This window comes from Schistocerca serialis, chromosome 6 (genome assembly GCF_023864345.2).
Source record: "Schistocerca serialis cubense isolate TAMUIC-IGC-003099 chromosome 6, iqSchSeri2.2, whole genome shotgun sequence".
Lineage (NCBI taxonomy): Eukaryota > Metazoa > Arthropoda > Insecta > Orthoptera > Acrididae > Schistocerca > Schistocerca serialis.
Genome location: NC_064643.1, coordinates 257,972,663 through 257,983,579, shown reverse-complemented (window position 1 = coordinate 257,983,579; position 10,917 = coordinate 257,972,663). Strand labels below are relative to the sequence as shown.

Here is a 10,917-nt window from a genome sequence, read left to right as displayed (position 1 = left end):
GCCAGGCACTTAAATGTGATTTGCAGAGTATCCATGTAGATGTTCCTGAAATGATTGTTTGCACGGTATATTCGCCCGTGTTAGCCGTCATCTAAAGCTGATACTAATAATAGTTCCATGTGTTTGCTCGCTGTTCTGGATGATAAACAGACGGGAATTTAACGAGTTTTTCATATTAAGTACAGCTTCGGAATGAATTTTGTTGAGGATTTTCCTAAAGTATGTGTCGAATCCATTACCACATTAAACACAAGGTAAAATCATAATTGCCAACGACCTTGCCGCAGTGGTAACACGGGTTCCCATCAGATCACCGAAGTTTAGCGCTGTCGGGCTGGACTAGCACTTGGGTGGGTGACCATACGGTCTGCCGAGCGTTGTTGGCAAGCGGGGTGCACTCAGCCCTTGTGAGGCAAACTGAGGAGCTACTTGATTGAGAAGTAGCGGCTCCGGTCTCGGAAACTGACGTACGGCCGGGAGTGCGGTGTGCTGACCACATCCCTCCATATCCGCATCCAGTGACGCCTGTGGGCTGAGGATGATACGGCGGCCGGCCGGTACTTTTGGGCCTTCATGGCCTGCTCGGAGGAGTTTAGCTTTTTTTTAGTTTTAAAATCATAATTGCCGTAGTAGTTTAGAGCCTAGCAGATCACTTATAGAACTGCTAACCAGAGTCAGTGAATAACGAAAAGTCCATAGTATCTAGAGGAGTTGCGAAAGGCAGGCTAACTAATAAACTGCAACCAGAGCAGTCAGGATGTAAGAGACTACGCCCAGCACACGCGACGTTGCAGCGGCATCACGTGCTCGTGGAACAGGTATCAACGCCGTCGGTATTACTACCTTGACAACCGGAACTGCGGGCGTATTTATGTCCAGCGGCTACTGACCTCCGTCGTTGCTGTTGTCGAAGCTCGCCAGAACTAGCAACGGGTTTACTTCTTTCTTCTCGGATGCTGGCGGAGTGTCCTTCCTATTGTCGTAGGTGGGTACTGATATCGCTCTTGGTTCGGATCCCGGCCAAAATACCACAGTCTAGTTGGAACCCAGCCTTCCATTTCCGATGATGAAAGGCGCACAATGTATGTTTCGATGCTACTCTGACGAGAAAAACTAAAGCACGGAATTCACTTGTCTACCAAGTAACACAGCTCGATGGAACTTGGACCACACTCAAAAAGAACAAGCACAGCGCGAACAGTGTGGTGGACGAGGTAACTGATAGTCCCCTGGACACTGAAAGCGGCGGGTCATTGTTTTTAATGGGGCGTGTAATCACTATGGACAGCAATGCGTGATCTGCAACTTGCTCTCATACTAGGTTAAAAGTTGGTAAGGAGCTCTTGTTACGTAACTCCATCAGCGCGGTTGAAACTACTGGCTGGTGGTTGGTGCTGGTGAACGTGCTGCAATACGTCCTCCCAAAACATCACAAACGTGATAGATGGGATTTAAGTCGCGGGAACGGGCATGCCAGTCCTTTTTTCGAAAATCGTGTCATTCCAAGAGCTCTTCCTGTTGTACAGTTCGATGGGGTCGCACATTATCATCTATAAAAGTGAAGTCAAGATGCAATGCACCCTGTAAGTAGGCTATTTAGGGTTTCTTATTGGTAACGCCACGTAGCGCTCTGTATGAAAATCACTGGCTGTGCTGTGTGCAGTCTGTGGCTAGTTTGCATTGTTGTCTGCCATTGTAGTGTTGGGCAGCTGGATGTTAACAGCGCGTAGCGTTGCGCAGTTGGAGGTGAGCCGCCAGCAGTGGTGGATGTGGGGAAGTGAGATGGCGGATTTTTGAGAGCGGATGATCTGGACGTGTGTCCATCGGAAACAGTGCATTTGTAAGAATGGATGTCATGAACTGCTATATATATTATGACCTTTGAACACTATTAAGGTAAATACATTGTTTGTTCTCTATCAAAATCTTTCATTTGCTAACTATGCCTATCAATAGTTAGTGCCTTCAGTAGTTTGAATCTTTTATTTAGCTGGCAGTGGTGGCGCTCGCTGTATTGCGGTGGTTCGAGTGACGAGGATTTTTTGTTAGGTAAGTGATTTGTGAAACGTATAGGTTAATGTTAGTCAGGGCCATTCTTTTGTAGGGATTATTGAAAGTCAGATTGCGTTGCGCTTGTGTGTCAGTTTAAACACAGTCATGTATAATTTTTCTAAGGGGACGTTTCAACCCCTGTAAAGGTAGACATGAGGAGGGGTACAGTACCACGATGACGCTGACCGAGAAGTGTACCGTATTCTAAGATTTGGAGGCCAGTACATCCATTCAACGTTATGCCTTCCCACACCATTATATGTGGACCACCAAAGTTATCATTTTCGACAATGCTGGAGGTTTCCTCAAATGGCGAGAGGTGGGAACACTTAATGCATCCAGGAAAAATGTCGAACATGAAGATGGTTGCGGCCCAGTTGTTACTGTGTGGGTAGGGATCATTGCATGGGCGTACTGACCTCTAAATCGTAACTCGCGGTGACTTCAGTGTAATTATTCTCTTTAATCAAATGTGTCACTTCTGTTCGTCTCATTCCCTGATTCTTTCAGCTACCTACTGTACTATTGTAGCAGTTCTGTACTATTGAAGCAGTTCTTTGTATGTACGGTTCAAGTTTTATCAAGCTTTATTACTTGGTATTGACTCATAACGCGAAAGTTACTTTCGTCATGTTTCGCATGCCAGTGTATATTGGACACATTAACGTATGATGACTTTTTTTTCCACGATGATCTAAGATGCGAACGCGCTGTGGTCACTGTATTCATTCCGGTTTTGTTCAGTTGTGTATTGGTCTCGTCTGTTTATTTAGACGGAGAACTTGTATAAAATGATTTGGTCTGCCACAAAAATGATGAATGAGCATGGCATGTGTATTTCTTAAAAGTTGCCACAAATACGATTCTAGCTACCCGTGACGCTCTAATCACATTAATTTAGTCAAGAACAAAGATATGGCTTTATATTTTGCAAGAATTCTTGGCAATGTAAAACCCAGTAGAAACAAACTAATTAAATTCTCAAGTAAAACACTTTGAAAGTTGAGAATATATGTTTGCATTGTCTTATCATTTACCGAGGAACTGAGTACAGGTGATAATAGAGTGAGTCCAAAGGTGCAAACCAGAAACACGGAAAAAAGTGGTCTCATTCTGTCCCCATCTCTCTCAATGAGGTGGTCCTCATAAGCACAGCCAAAATTTTCTGTCTAATCTCTTGTTTATTTATGTTAACCAATACCTGTGATTCTTATATCGCGAAAACACCTGGTTTTTGTGAAGTCAGCACGTCCAGTGGCGTTTCACACCTTCAAAGGCCCAAAAACTGCGAGTGCCCATTCTCTTTTCGAAAAGATTATTTGTGGCATCCAGTGCTTTATAGTGGAAACCTCAGCTTTTTACTTTTGTGCACAACAGTGCCTTCTGTTGAAAACGTCCCTTCTCTTTCCACTCTCCTAGTGTGTAAAATGTACCGCAGGAGATCCTATCTGTGTGCAGGAACGCTACTTTGGGCACCCCATTACGGCAATACAAAGAACTGTCCGACCCATGGGCTGTTGACCTATGTCCCTCCCCCGGGCAATATTCTGTGAAACAGCACTGTGGTGGTGGTGGTGGTGGGGGGGGGGGGGGGGCTGGATTGCCTTCTTTTACTCCCCTGGCAGCCCTCGTGCTTACTTGCTTTTACACCATTCAGATTGCCTTCAGTGTCCTCTCATTTATCTGAGGCATGCTTGTAACTAACCTGTTTCTACGGGTTATTACGTTATTATTGGGAATGTAAATACTTATTGCTTGGGAAGTTAACGTGAGAAGATTAGGGTCGCCACCGACTCTAACTATACAACTAATCGAAGGTTTGGTAGAGTCGGAAAATAAATTAAGTTGATCACAGACCAAAAACACACAAAAATGCATACGTTGTGATATCGCTCTTAGCGGATACAATGTAATTAATAGTATTGCCCGTGCACTGTTCACGACAATCAAACATTTAAGATAAAATAGAACATGCATGAACAGCTCCCAGTAACACACGTGAAAATAAGACTTAATCTAAAACACTTGTTTTAAAATAAAAGAGGAAATAATCACTGGACCTGTGCGTAAGGAAATGCGTTGGATGTGCTAACGGGAAAGCTATGAGGTGAGTGGCTTAGGTGCAAAAACGTAACCTCGGAACACAATAGAAAATTGTGGATAAAATCATTTATTCCTAAGACATTAAAGAAAAGCATCGATACATTCCCCGTTATAATCTACACCTAAAATCATTGGAGTGAATCATTCATACCACTGCTGTTGCCTGATCGCAATAACTCGTAAAGCGGCACACGTTTCGCAGTACACCCGCGTGCCCACGTGGTTTGTGGAGGCGCACTTCGTAGGTATCGTGTCCAAGTTGCAACAATATCACATCACACAATCATGAGCGGTTAACGTTCTTTAAAACAAACCTGAGACCGGACAGTTAGTAATGACGGTAGCCCAACAAAACTTTAATGTTCAACCACGTGGTCGGCTCCCCAAGGACGAAAGATACATAAAGCAAGGATAATTTACGAGAAGGCAAAGCTATTAATATTTAGAAAAATGAAAAGCTTATACAGGCACAGCTGAAGGCAAACAGGCATTCAAACAGAAGCGAGTGCTCACTTCTTATCGACACCTTTGTGTGGCGCTCTTCCGATGGATCCAAGTCTGCTATAGAAATTTACTAAGTGAAACACCTGCCAAAGTTTTGCATTCCTTGCGGCGACAAGGCAAAGCAATCTTTCAGAGTTGAAAAGCGAGACCAAAAGCTAACAGCTCTCCCCTCGCCAAGTAACAACGCGCCACGCGGTCAGTCTAATGACCGAGCGCACCAATCTCGATAAACAGTTAACCGCGGTTAAGTCGCTATATAATCCTGTTCAGCGCAGTATTCTGGTGCACCAACATCGATCTAAGTTAAACGAGGGAATCGACCGCGGTTATATTTAACCGGGGCTCTTTCCCGATTTTCTCGACATAACCACGGTTTTAGAAGCATACGCTATTAAGATGGCGGCGCGTTTTGATGTTATGGATGGCATTGAGGAAGATTTGTTATACCTTGACCATTTAAATCGTGACCGAAATCTTGTTGGAGTGATTGTGGAAAGGGGAAACCCTTTTGAAGATTATGGTGACAGGAAGTTTGAAGAGAGATTTCGTCTGTCAAAAGAAACAGTGTGGTGGTTATTAAATCAAATTAATGATAGGTTAAAATTTCCTACTGATCGGAATAACCCTGTTTCTCAGATAAACAGACTTTTGATTACTTTAAGGGCATATGCAACAGGTGCATTCAACATTCTTATTGGGGACAACAGTAATATACATCGTACAACAGCACAACGAATCATCAGTGATGTATCAGACATCATAGCATCACTGTCTCCTCTCTTTGTAAAATTTCCTACAAGAGAAGAAGGGCGCTCTGTGATGTATGGTTTTAGTCAATTGGACCGATTTCCTGGCGTTCTTGGTACCTTGGATTGTACCCATATAAGAATTCAGTCTCCTGGAGGACATAATGCTGAACTTTTCCGCAATAGGAAATCATATTTTTCCTTTAACTGTCAAACCATTAGTGATCACAATTTGTCAATAAGAGATATTGTCGCTCGATGGCCGGGCTCTGTGCACGACAGTACCATATTTCTCAACTGCGCTCGCAGAGCTCAATTTGAAAACGGAGAAATACCACAAGGTCACTTATTGGGAGATAGTGGTTATGCATGTAAATCCTACTTGTTAACTCTACTTTTAAATCCGCAAAATGAAGCAGAGCATCGATATAACAGGTCTCATATTAAAACTAGAAACACTGTTGAGAGAAAATACGGCATGTGGAAGAGAAGATTTCCCATATTATCTGTAGGAATAAGATGTAATCCACAGGAAGCAATGTCAATCATTGTGGGTACGGCTGTCTTGCATAATATTGCGAGGAGTACAGGCAGTGAAGAACCACCAGAAGATCCTGAAATTTCTCGACTTTTAAATCAGTTACGTGATGAGAGAGGCCCCAACATTGCAGACAACGAACCAGTGCGACCTGGACAGCAGATGTATCGTGATGATACAGTACCTGGAAGAGCAGTTCGCCGTGCTATAATTAATGAACATTTCCTATAATCTAACATAAATTCAGACATTGTTCGTAATGAAAAATTATGATTATAGTTATGGGACTTCGCCGTATTTTCAATTTTTCAGATTATTTCAGCATGTAATCTATTTTGTTTCTGCTGTCTAGTAAACATAAAAGTACTCACTGAATTGGGTGTGTGATGGGAAATTTGAGGTTTTGTTGTGCCAGGGACAGGATGTGCTGCCTACAGACAATTACCCAGCTGCTGCTTTTCTGAGATATTTTTTTAGCGTGGAACTGTTGATAATTCATTATTAAAGCTGTATTTCTTGCATCACATTGGTTGTGAAAGCAATGCAGTACTCTGTTATTTATATAGATGTTCAGTTTCTGGGTATGTACATAAATTTGAGAAAAAATGACTCCATTACATTTAGAGAGTGTGAGAGTAAAAGCGAGTGGAATAAAATATAATGGATATTTCTGTATTATGTTCGCTATAGATCCTAAACATCTCTTCAATTTTCTACTGTAACAACAAATATGTGAATGTCCAACAGTTCTGCAATATTAAAGGAGCACATTCTCTATTATTAGAACCTTTCAGTTTAGAGATTATTTTACTGTACTTCTGCTCAGTATTAATGCAGTCTTATCACCTAGATTACCTTAAACCTGTGAATATGCAGTAAACACATAGGCACAAAATAAATAATCATTTGTGTAATAACATAAAATGTCAGCCTGGGGTTGTTTATTTGTTAAATTGTTCCCATATTAATCACTACTCTTTATTTACAATATGATTTTCTTAAACATAAGTGTGTGTGGCTATAAGGTTGTGCAAAGAATTGGATTACGTTGTTAATTCTAGTCAGTCATGCGTGTAGCAGCACTTTACACAATATTATGTACAACTGTAGGGTATAAAAAAAATACATGAAATTGAAGACAAATTTGTGTTTAGAAATTGGCACCAAAAAAAGTTCTCATTGCTACAAAAGGCAATGGAATTTTGTGAGCAATGTCTAATACTTTTGGGATCAGTGCAAGAGCAATAATTAGTTAAGGAGTGTGCTATTTCGGAAGAAATGAAAGCAGAACCGTAATGCTGTGGGTTGACGGTACGAAGTGTCATACTTTAAGTTATTACTGAGGGAGAGTCCCTCCCTCACTCTGTCACTGATATTGATGCAGTTTTTTCACATATTTAATGCTCACCTGTACAGAAGGGAATTCCTTGTCATTGCATAGTGCCACAGAAAAATGCCTCACTACAAATAGAGTTGTGGCAGAAGTTATGGGTTGCCATCATAAACATTAGCAGGTGCAGAGTATTGCTAAGAAAGCCACACATGCTATGATTACTATAGCAGAAAACAGTGACCCATCATAGGAATGCATTTCTGAAAATATCTTGCTACAAATTTTGTTGTGATAAAAGTTATGGGCTGACATTGTAAACATTAACAGGTGCAGAGTATTGCTAGAAAAGCCACACAATGCTAGTCTCACTACTGTCCAAATTAGCAATGTATTATTCAATAATGCCTCTCTACAAATACTGTTATGATAAATGTGATAGGTTTCCACCACACACATTACCAAGTGGTGTGGCTAGGAAAGCCACATATGCTATGCTTACTTTTGCAGGAAAGAGAACCCACCACAGCACTGTATTTCTCAACATGCCTCACTTCAAACTGTATTGTCATAAAAGATATAGGTTCCCATTATAAACATTACCAGGTGCAGAGTATTGCACGGAAAATGGGACACACAAAATTATGATTTGGAGCACTTACCCTCATAATTTAATATGTTAGGACATTCTGGTACAAACAATGCGAAACATGATAACATTGGGCCTCATGTATATAACTGTTACAGCACATATGTTCATTCCAAAGTTAGAATAACAAGGATGCTTTATTACTATTATTTTGTTTCATTAACAGTCTACCTCATTGTTAAGTCATTTAAGTAGAAATTGGCACCTGACGTTATGGCTGCAGGCCTGCAACTGACATGTAGCTTACTTGTGTAAACTGCAGTGTTGCTAATTTGTTTTTATATATGAAGTAATTCTAATTTTAAGTGATTGGATGAAAGTTAGTCTAGACCAAATAAGCTGTAAGCAGATATTAGACAGACACCAACTAGGATAGAAGCAGTATCACTAACAGGACAAACACAGAGAAACAATTTGAACTGTGAGACAACTTTAATACATTAAATAGAATACAACACAGCACAAAAAATTACAAAAATTCACTGTCACAGGAAAAAAAAGTCACATGTCACTGGCATTTTTCTTCTTCCAGTATTTTAGTTTTTCTTTCAGAGCCAGAATCTTTAAATTTTTAGTCCTCAGCTCCTTTTGGTGCTCTGCCTTCATCATGAGTAATTGGGCCTCCAGTAGTTCCACTCTCTTCTTGCACACATTTTCAATCACTGTTCCCGAACCTGATGGCCTTAGTTTTGCAGGCATCCTGCGACGATGCCATGTATTTTTCGGCGTGCGAATGTTTTCATTGGGTTGATCAGGAGACTGTGAAACAGATTGCAGCTGGGTAACATCCACCAGAACATTATTTGGTATCTCTTTATTTTGTATTACCACAGGTGTGTGGGAAGTACTAGGTTGTGTGCACTCTGCTAACTCGACAACTGAAACAGGTGGCGTGTTCTCACTGCACTGCACTGCACTGCACTCCATGTTGACAACATCCACAATCATGCTAAACTGTGCATCGGAATCGTATGCATTTGTTAACGGTTTCATTGAGGAACCAACAATTTCTAATAGTTCAGCCCGATCATGGATCTTGATTTTTTGGGTAGGCTTCCCCCCACCTGTTTTATACACTTCCACCTTTTCTTCTGCAAGGTCTTTTCGAAGTCTTCTTTTCATGTTTTCATAACAGGTTTCCAGCCTGTCACAGGATCTTTTTGTCACACCTGAAATTAAATAAATGTTGTAGTTTGTAGTACCATAAATTAATTCTTGTATTATTTACATTCATAAGTCCATTTTGCATTCTGCGGCTCTTAACTTATAACTGCAATAAAAATCCAAGATGTGTATATGGCTTTTGTTTACAGTTCATTAAAAAGAAAGTGGTATAAGCATATATGAAGAATACGGCACAGGGCTAAGTGAGAAACGTATGTTCACAATTTTCAACATAAAAGCTTCCGTTAGTCACATAATATTTAGTTGACAGTAGCACGGCATTGGATTTTAAATTTAAAACTAACAAAACAATTCCAACCGTAAATGTATATAGTCCTATCACGTATTTCAGTGGTACGCCAATAACAGTTTCAAATTTCAAACAAAAAGCCAGTGTGTGCCATACCCTAAGCTTACGATGAACCTAGAAAAGTTATTCATTTATGAGTAAACTTGCCAGGATTAGAATTAAATTGCGCCTCCACATGGGACCACGTTGCCTGTTTTTCTTTTAAGCTGCAGCCGTCGGTTTTCTTATTTTCAAGAACGGATGCATTTGCACCCACCAGTTCAAGAAGTACATCTATCTCGTACTTCGAGAAATTCGGTGTTCTTCTTTTATTCTCCATTATTCTCCAAAAAAGAAACCAACAGATCAGAAATAGGTAGCGAGGTACGTACACACACTTCTGCTTGTCGACGGAAAAAACTGCAAAGATAGAACGTGGCACCAGCGATTATCTGTGCAATTTCATGTTTACTAACAACTTTGCGTCGCCAGGGCACGTTCCATTGCAATGTAGAGAGTTTACCGCGGTCAAATGCACAGTTGGCTGACGACGGTTTGCTGACCAGCGATTAACGTTGGTGCACTGCAGAAACATTTTAAACGCGATTTACTTTTAACCATGATCGCGGGACCTTGGTTATCATGCTTTTTGACCGGGGTTGGTGCACTCGGCCATAACTCACCCTTCTTCGACTGGAGCACAGCTGTGGACGCTTCCCTTACCGGCGGCAGACTGCCCTCCCGCTTCTTCTCCAGCCTCTTCCACGCTCCGCGTGGCCCGGAAAACCCAAAGATGCCATTTCCGCCACCAACCTAACGCAGGTGGATTTCTCACAAGTAGGGAAAACCTCTTTGCCTACTTGACCACTACGCGAGTTGGCTATTCTGTACAACTGCTGCTGAATCTGTACGACTATCGCACACTTTCTGCAGCAGACTACGCCACCGTCTAGCAACGTGACACACAACCACATTCATTCAATCACGCCACTATGAGAGTAAAGAGAAAAGAGAAACAAGGAAGGAAAGAGAAATACTAGTGAAAATAGGCTACCGGACTAATGAAAGGTGGCTACAGGACCCTTTCATGCTAATAGGAATCAGGAGTAAGGTTACATTTATCAATTTCCGGCAGTCACAAATGCTGTTTATTATTATATTCCTCAGTGTCAGTTAAATATTCCGATGAAATGGGTCTTTCTTACATACGTTACATGACTGTTTCTAGAAAAACAGTAATGTAACAAAATATTATTATTAGTCAAAATCATTCGCAAATATAGTAAAACCAACAATACTCCACCACACAACTATAGTGTCACAACAGTTAGATCGCTGAGGTTGGTAGCAATGTGAACCATAGTCACCATGAAGTGTTCCGAATGGCGCCGACTTTTAACGATCAGCATTGGGCTGTAGACTGACTTATCTTGCCCTTACTACACCTGGTCAGTTGGGGGCTCATAACTCACTAATTTATATAGGTTACCAATTAACATTAAGATCAGTACATGTGAGGCTTCAGGTGTCACCCCACAATGG

At 41.2% G+C, this 10,917-nt stretch overlaps 1 pseudogene; it reads left to right on the top strand.

Moving 5' to 3' along the window:
* The first annotated feature begins 268 nt into the window (after positions 1-268).
* On the top strand, positions 269-386 carry LOC126485563 (5S ribosomal RNA; annotated as a pseudogene).
* Positions 387-10,917: the final 10,531 nt, after the last annotated feature.